The sequence below is a fragment of the Neovison vison genome, chromosome 1, assembly GCF_020171115.1.
Source record: "Neovison vison isolate M4711 chromosome 1, ASM_NN_V1, whole genome shotgun sequence".
In the NCBI taxonomy this organism is placed as follows: Eukaryota; Metazoa; Chordata; class Mammalia; order Carnivora; family Mustelidae; genus Neogale; species Neogale vison.
Genome location: NC_058091.1, coordinates 2,930,081 through 2,939,686, shown reverse-complemented (window position 1 = coordinate 2,939,686; position 9,606 = coordinate 2,930,081).

Here is a 9,606-nt window from a genome sequence, read left to right as displayed (position 1 = left end):
TGCAGTGTTGCATGTTGGATGGCATTGGCAGTGTCCAGAAAAAGCCATGTTACCGTTAGCAGCTACAGGATGCACAGATCTTGGGGCAGGTGCTTTCGAGATGAGGAAGGGGCAGACCTGCCTGCAGAGGCTGGCTTCGCAGACCACCCAGGAGTACGTGAGGACAATAGAACCTGCACCAGAGGAAGGGAGAGAAGGGTCCTGGGGGTCTTTAGGTTCTACTGACCCCAGGTGGGGGCTTACTCCCAACAGCTTTCACTGTCTGCACCCTTGCTTTCTCGCCCTTTGCAGCTGGCGAGGTCTGTGGAAGTGAGCACACACATCCCTGTGTGGAGCCCCAAGTAGACAGGTCCCCTGTCCCCAAGTGGACAGGAAACTGGTTGGATCTTCCATGTGATCCTGAGGCATGCCACCGGGTGCGAGGGCTTCACGGGTGGCTGCGGTGTGTGTCAGCTGATCCAAACAGCAGTCAGTTCAAGTACAGGCAGGTCAGCGATTTCCAGCCACATTTCCCAGAGCCCTGGAGTTGGGAAGAGGCCTCGGAGGAGCAGCGTGAGGATGAAGGGGAGGCCGCTGGGCCTCCAGCTTGGGGCCAGACTTTCCTGTCGCTTTGCTGTTATTAGTCCTTCACACTGATCACATATATGGATTTTGTAAAATTCCATTTGGGGAGGGAACCAAATGAATTAAATAAGTAATTAGTGCCTGTATTCATCGAACAAGTGTGTGAGGTACTTCTATTCTAGGCACTGTTCTAGTGCATGAGATACAGCCATGAATAGACACACCCGTGAACAAATGAACGAAAATTCTGGTACTGGCACAACTGCCATTCTCTCGGCAGAGGGACATATCATCAAAGATAATAGATGAGAAAAATAGATTATGAGAGAAGGTAATTCACACTTTGGGAAAAACAAATACAGGAGGCCAGAAGGAGAATGAGAGATTCGAGGTGGGCTTTACCAAGGAGATGGCATTAGAGCAAGATTGGGGTTGTTGAACAAGCTAGTAATTCGGGGTATGTGTGCAAAGAATGTTCTGGGTAGAAGGAAGAGCAGAGACTAGGACACAAGGTAATTAGGAAACCCTGCAGGTCATCATAAGGATTTCAGGTTTTACTCTGAAATGGAGTGCTAGCTATTCCTTTTTTGCACAGAAGCATGTCTGACTCTGACATGTCCTATGAAAGGATCTCTCTGCTACAGGGTGGAAAATGGACTGGTGGGGGTAAGGGTAGGCAGCAGGGAAACCAGCGAGGAGACACTGGAGAAACCCAACTGGGAAACGATGCTACTCAGAGCAAGATGGCAATGGCAGGAATGATAAGATGTTGCCGTAGTCTGTGTGTATTTTGAAGATAGAGTTAACAGGATTTCTGTGAGCTTCAATGAGGGATTTCAGGTAAAAGGAGTAGAGGACACTTCTAAAGAAATAAAATCAAGCTTGAACACTTTATCGGGGAAAAAAAAAGTTGGAAAGTAACACACCAAATTTGGAAAGAACCAAAAATAAATTCTGGAATTTAAAAATACAAAAATACAATAATCAAAAGTAGGAGGTCAGTCGGTGAGTTTAAAGTTTAAAGTCAGTGGACATACATGGCTGGAGAGAAATTATTTAAAACAAAAAAAAAAGATGCATCAGGAGAAAGTACCCAAGATATGATGCAGAGTGACAAAATATGGGAGGAAATAAAAAAAGTGTAAGATGCATTAAAGAGGTATCAACTTTTTTTTGTTTAAATCCCAGAAGGATAGAAATGATTCAATGGGGGTAGAAGCAGTAATTGAAGAGATATAATTTCCCAGAATGGATGAAAGAGATCAATCCACAGATTTAGGAAGCCCAGGGAGTCTCAAGCAGGGTAAATAAAAGATATCCTCGCCTGAACAAAACAGAGAAAGAGAAAGTAGCCAAAGAAGGAAAAATGGACTCTCTTCAAAGAGGGCCAAAGACTGACCACTGAGTTTCCAAAGAGATGAGAAAAGAAGCCTGAAGACAGAGCAGTGTCCTCAGTGAAGGTGTGGAAAAGAGACAGTGGGCAACCTCAACAGTGACAAAAAGAGGGACATGTCATTCCAGCAGTGGCTGAAACACTTTGTCCCCACAGACCCACACAGAAAGAAATTCTAAAGAATGTGCTTTAAGCAGTAGGAAAATGACCTTAGAGAGAACAACAGAGGGGTCTGAGAAATAAAGAGAAAAGAAAGAGACAAATATATGAGTAAATCTCACTGAATTTTGACTCGATAATATGAAAATAATAGTGTATTTTGGGGTTAAAATGCAGAATTAAAAATGTGTGAAAATAATACCACGCGTGGTATGAGAGCAGGATAAATGGAAATAAAATACTTCAAGCTCCATTTTATTTTCTGGGGAACGATCAAGTTACTCCCATTAGACTGTGATTGGATACAGATGTATTCTGTCTTGTCAGAGGAAACATTTCCATTCCCTCTGAAGTTTCTATTTAAGAGGAAATGTGGGGAATTTTACACTTGGTCCATAAGGCATACACCCAGAAATATTATTTCAGTATTACTCCATAAATTCATAACTAATCTCAGACTAACATTCTCTAAAGAGCCCACAGGGTCGCCTGGATGGCTCAGTCAGTTGAATGTTCAACCATTAATCTTGGCTAAGGTCATGATCTGGGGTCCTGGGATGGAGCCTCGTGAGGGGCCCCATGCTCAGCATGGAATCTACTTGAGGATTTTCTATCTTGCTCTCCCACTGTCCCTCCCGCAGCTTGCGTGCACACACGCACACACACACACGCACACACACTTTTCCCCTCTAAAATAAATAAATCTAAAAAAAATGTAAAAAAAAATAAAGAGCCCACAAATTCGTTCTTCATTAGCCATCACATCTGCATAAGGACTTGTAAGTTTGGGAGAGAACTTTTAATCTCAAACACTGAAATGTATATTGGAGGAAGTCTTGGAGGGGCACAAAACAATGAAAACTCAGCTTTGGGCAATGATCAAGTTAAAAGTAGGGCTTATTTTAACAAACTCTGAATGGATTAAGGTGTCTCAGTAAATCTCTTTATGGACAAAATGGTGAGAAGACGTGAAAGCAAGGGCATGACTTTCCCACCAAAGTGTGATTGGACTAAACCACCTACAAGTAAGTTAGAAGAGACAGACGACAGACGTGACAAGAGAAAGCCAAGGACTATAGCAAGTACGAATTGTGGAGCCTGTCAGCTTTGCAAGGGCTTTGGCTTAGCCTTTGTCCCTTCAGAGACATGCAGAGCCAGCCAACAGAGTGTGTGGGTCGGAGGAGCGCCATGATCTTATTCACATTTTTAGGGCTCACTCTGGCCACAGTATGGAAAAGATCCCATAGGGAAGCAGCCCGTGTCAACAGCCAGTCACATGCCACCTGGAGCCATAGGCAAGACACTGACCATCCACACACGTAAACTACAGCCCACATTGTTGGGGAGTTAGTCCCTTGCAGTGTGGTACAGGTGAGAGCTAGTTGTGTTTGCTGGAAAGGAAACGAAGAGGAAAAGTCTTCGACGTCCCCCTCTTGTTCAGTGTACAACGTATCCAGGAGTGGCCGTATTGGAGCTCTAAGCCCAGTGGTCAAGTGGCAATGAAAAAATAATTTTGTTCAGGATTGGGGGGTTCTGGTAGCCGGATTTCCATATCATGAGTGGTTCCTGAGTGTGCGCACTGTGCTGTCAAAGGAGAGTGGGGTGTGAGCTGCTTTGCTCCCCACAGGTTCGCCCAACATTTGCAAGCAAATGTCCTGGGCATGGTTTTCCCCCAGATCTCAGCCCTGGTCTGTGCTGGGTCCGTCCTGCCTCCTCCCCGGGCGCTCCTTTATAAGAAGCTCCGAGCAGGCCCATGTTTACTTGTAAGATGTTGAACATACCTTTCTGTGGTTTCCTATTTCAATAATCTTTTCTTCAAAAAATTCTATTGGGGCTTTCTAAGATTTTTTTTTCTTTATGTTTTGCATATAAATGCCACTTTGATTTTAATGGCTTTGTTGCCTTATTAGCCAGTATACCTCCACAAATAATACTCTGTAGTTTTAACATTTTACCGCTGATTATGACTACCAAACCAATGGTGATATATGAAAGATCACATTTCCGAATAAAACCAGTGAAAGTTTTGTCCTTTATTTCTTCGGGATAGCATTCATCATCATTGTCACTGCGTTTACCACTACTAATGCATCCAGGAAAGATTCCCTACACTTGACAGAAAAGCCCAGGGAAGCCTGTTACACCACCTATAATTTAGGAATAAAAATAAGTAATGGGAACTCTATTTATCTATTTTAGATAATAATGTTAAACGGGAAATTTAAAAGTTAGGTTTGGTGAATAATTGGAGATGTTGTACAAATAAAAGTTGTAAGAGGAAGTAAATGCTGACATAGTTTTAGATTTCCACAACCTTTTTGGTTACAGCTGACAGACTGACCTCATCACATGGAGTAAGTGTTCCTATTGCCAGGCTGAAAACCTTCCTGGGAGATCGGGGGCTGTACAATGCAGGGCTGATGTATTTCAGTTCGATTCCAGGTAAGTTCATTCCTGTGAGAAAACAAACAAGAGCCCTCGTATGATCCACACTGGATGGAACCTATTCTGTTGGCTTAGTTCTTAGGGTACATTTAGCAGAGACAAACTTCAAAGCAGATTTTATGAATATGTCTGCAGGATTTAAAGAAAGCATGGACTGAGTGAAACAATAGAAAATCTCAATACATATTACTATTAAATAGCAAACATTTAAGCATTATGCTGTTAATTTAGAAAGCTTATAGAGATGTTATATATGACCATACTAGCACAAAGGGAGTGTGGTAGGAACACTGCTATACTAGCGTGTAAACGTTCTATATTTTACTGGAACCAAATCAGTATTAATCATAGGCTATTTTTGATAAGTGTAAAATATTTTAATTTTATTCCCTGGACCAAATCTTTAAATAATAAAACAAAATAGAGCAAAAATATAGAGATTTAAGATGATGTATTATAAATTCTGTTTACCACAAAAGAAAAGAGGAAATAAGAAAAGAAAGGAGGAGACAAATAAAAAACAAATAGTAAAAAGGCAGATCTTAATCCAATCATAATATTACATATGTGTAAATGGACTAAACAGTCCAGTCAAATAGCAGGGATGATCAGATTGGATATAAAAGCAAGATGCAATTACATTTAGACTTTAGGAAATGAACTTTAAATTCAAAGTTATGTACATTACATCCAATATATTAAAAGAATGGAAAAGATACACAGTGCCAACGGTTAGCATAAGAGCTGGAGTGGCTACATTAGTGCCCTGAAAGAGACTACACAGCAGGAATGCTATTAGACATGAAATACAAACTGGTCAACTAAGAGTGGAAATCAACTAAACCAAACTGGCTCTTTAAGAAGATCATATAAAATTGGTAAACCTTTGAGTAGATTGAAAAAGGAAAAGGAAGAGAATAAAGATATTACCAATATCAAGAATGGAAGGGGATACAGTAGACTTCCAAAACAGAAAGCACCAGGCCCATGTGGATTCACTGGACACTTCTATAAAACATTTAAAGAAGAAATTATACCAATTCTCTATAATCTCTTCCAGAGTAGAAAATCAGAGGAACTACTTCATAACTCACTCTGTGGAGCCTGCATTGCCCCAGCACCAAAACCAGACAAAGACAGACAATACAAGAAAAAAAAACAAAAACTACAAGCAATCTACCACCAAGTAGAATTTATCCCAGGTATGCACAGCTGGTGCAATGTTCAAAAATAAATTAATGTGATCTATCATATCAACAGGATAAAGAAGACAAATCACATGACCATATTGATTGAGGCAGAAAAAACATTTGAGGAAATCCAGCACATGTTCCTAAGAAAAACTCCCAACAAACTAGGAAGAGAGGGAACTTTCTCAACTTGATAAAGAACAGTTACAAAAAACTTACAGCTAAAACCATACTTCATGGTGAGAAACTCCAAGCTTTCTCACTAAGATCAGAAATTAGGCAAAGATTCCCCTCATAGCATATCCTTTCAACATCTTGCTGAAGTTGGGTTTTGTCCACTTACTTTTTCCAGTTTTACTGACATGTAATTGACATACAATACTGCAGAAGTTTAAGATGTACAGCTTGACAACTGACTTACATAAACTGTAAACGGTGGCCACTACTAGTTTGGTTCATATCCATCATTTTGGTTCATATCCAAAATTTTTCTCTTCTTGTGATGAGAACTCTTAGGATTTACTCTCTTAACCACTTTTAAATAGAGCATACAGCAGGGACCACGCTCATCCTATTTTCCTTTACCTCTCCGCACTTTTTATCTTACACCTGAGGACATTTGTCCATTTATCTGAGATTTCAGAGAACAGAAGTCTGACTTCTGAAAACAGATCAGTGCTTGCCTCAAAGTCAAGGGTTGATTGAGTGCAGAGAGACATTTTTGAAGTCATGGAAGGATCCTCTAACTGGATTACGGTGGTAGTTACACAGCTATGTACGTGTGTCAACCCAACCAAAGCACACACTTAAACGGGGTGTGTTTCAGTTTATGCAAATTATACTTTAACAAAGTTAAAATCAACTTTAATAAACTGATTTTCCAAAAATGAACACTGTGATGCTAATGCCGGGGACACGAAACCAGGCTCTAGTTAAGGTGCCGAGTGAGGAGTAGTTGCCCTTGGCCATAAGGGTCCTGCTCCCCAGGGGTGTGCAGGGGAGCCCAGAGGCAGCGGGGAGGGGGGCCGCCTCCATCAGTTGGTCAGAGGGAGAGCTGAGTCAGCTCATCCAGTCTTCCAAAGCAAACTGGCCCCATGGTTCCTTTTCCAGAACCAGTTTCATTTTTTATAGCTTTGGGCCTTCTTGCTTGTAGGGCCCCAAGCCACTACAGAGCAAACACATTAAAAATTCACCGCATCCCACATTAAATATATATGGGTTTAGTCAAATTGCAGGAAACCGGTTGACATAATGTTATATTTGTGGGCATTTCGTTAAACATTTATTTATTTCAAGTTGTCTCTGTTTTTCCCACCCACAAATTGCAGCCCGTTTTTTTTCCCCCTTTGTTGTTCTTAAAAATCTCAAAAACTAATACAGTGGGTTCTCTATACCTGCCAGGCTTATTGAGACTTTGATTTTTAAAGTTTCTATTTCATTTAAAGAGGGTGTGCCCGCAGAGAACAGGGTGGGGTGGGTGGGGTAGGGGTGCTCGCTTTGTCCCAGCTCTGGACACACACCCAGGGGTAACATTCTGAACCCCATTTCTGACAGCTCTAGGGCAACGATCACCTGGGCTCCCGTCCTGTTCACATGCAGAGTGTCAGCGGCAGGACCCTCATCTCAGGATTCTTGTCTGACCGAGTCAGTCCGAAGGAAGGAAGCAGGAGAGGTCCAAGAGGATGGAACCCCTTAAAGTGGTGTCCTTGGGAAGCCAGCTCTGACCTGACCCCAGAGGGGCTCTGGAGCGAGCAACCCCCCCAGGAGCTCCCGCCCTAGCAGGTTCCCCACACTCTGGGGCAAGTTTCCCAAAGAGGAAGCCTTGAGTCACTGCTCCCAGTGGCTGGGGCCCAGGAGAGGGGCCCTGGCCTCCTATGCTCCTGCCCCACAGGCCGACACTGTTTCCCAAAGACCCTCCTTGGATGGTGGCCTCTGCAAATGGGTATCCTAACCAATACAGAGTTCCAGGAACCACCCGCAAGACAAAAACCTTACTTCCAGAAGTGTCCAAGGGATTTGATTGCAGCCAAGTTTGGGAGGCACTGAATTTTAACCAGAGTTTCGTTGGCGTTGACTCTTGCCCAGGAGCGAGTGTCTGCAGAGCATTTCTCTCCATCCTCTGGGCTCAGGAACATTTCGGGCTGCTGCAAAGGGAGCTGCCAGCTTGCATGCCCTCAAGCTTGCACACCCACACCGGGACTTCAGCAGGCAGGAGGCCCTGTGTGTCCCTCTCTCCGTTTGTCATACATCTCAAAGTAGAGTTCATCGGCCACCTTACGCTGCAGAGTTTTGGATGAAACTCCTTTTTGGTGTCCACATCCTCTGCAGTCCAGGGGTTGATGAGGTCCTGGTTGGTGTATGTGGTGGTCATGGTGGGGCAGGGGGAGGGGGTGTACTTATCCAAGTGATGATGTCTCAGAATCTCCCCTGTTCCTCCTCCTGTTGGTAAGGTCTCTGGGAAGACCTCTCGGCCTTTAATGCAGACAAGCCCTCAGCTTCTGGGCCCCTTCCTTGGACAGACGCAGATACTCAAGCCGGCAATGAGAGCATCTAGGAGATTCTATTCCCAGCTCTGGTTCAGGAAGTGGCCATGAGTGATCTCCTCATGTTTCTCTATCTCGTGCTCTTCACCAGAAAGAGCAACTTCGTTTAACTCAACCCGTGCCCTGGGGGAACCCTTGACTCTTTGGGCAGAAAGATTGTGTGCATGTCCCCCCCCCCTCACTTTATGCTTTTCTGTACCCTTCAGATTTCTTACAAAGAAAGAGAGAACTTCTGTCTATGCAGACAGTACACGTAGTGATGGTCTCTGATCACAAGCGCTGGGAAACAAAGGGCAATGTTAGGCATCTATTGAGTTTATACTGAGGTGTGCGTGAATCAAGTTTCATGAGTGACCTCACTCTAAAATCTCCAGGTGTGAATGGAAAAGTGACAGCCTGGGGAATAGGAGGTCTTATAACAAACAGCAGACAAAAACCTCAGAGTTTCTGATGAGTTGTTAAAACACTCTAATTTGCAATTATCACCCTAAAATGAAATGTCTTGTGTGTTAAGAATTATTCGTCTATCATATTGCCAAATATCCTATAGGCTGTATATGTGATTTCTCCAGACACTCTCAGAAAGACCAAGAAAGGTAAAGACGATATTGGTTTCATGCATTTTCCAAATTACTATAAAATGCTAGGTCTGTGTTTGATGCTGATTATTTCATACACAGGGACTCAAAATGCAGATCTGTGGATCCACGGATAGATACTATAAGCATGTCGGAGAACATGATGAAACAAGGAGATTGAACGTTTATCATTTTAATCTCATCAAAGGAGATATCAAGCTGAATGTTTAAGCTTAGAAAGTTCTAGAATGTGTAGTGCAGCATCTTCACTGATATGGTATCTGACAGTGACTAACACTCTACCACTCCTTGGTCGAGATAAACCCAGGGAGAGCTGCTCCCAGAGAGCAACACATTGTTATTTACTTACTTACTTACTTAATTTACTTATATTAACATATGATGGGTTATTTGCCGCAGGGGTACAGGTCTGTGAACCATCAGCCTTACACACTTCCCAGCACTCACCATAGCACATCCCCTCCCCCGTGTCCATCACGCAGCCACCCTATCCCTCCCCCCCACCAACCCTCAGTTTATTTCCTGAGATTAAGCATCTCTTATGGTTTGTCTCCCTCCCCAGTCCCATCTTGTTTCATTTTTTCCCTCCCTACCCCCCACGGCCCCCCGCCCTGCCTCTCAAATTCCTCATATCAGAGAGATCATATGATAATTATCTTTCTCTGATTGACCTATTTCGCTTAACATAATACCATCTAGTTCCATCCACGTCG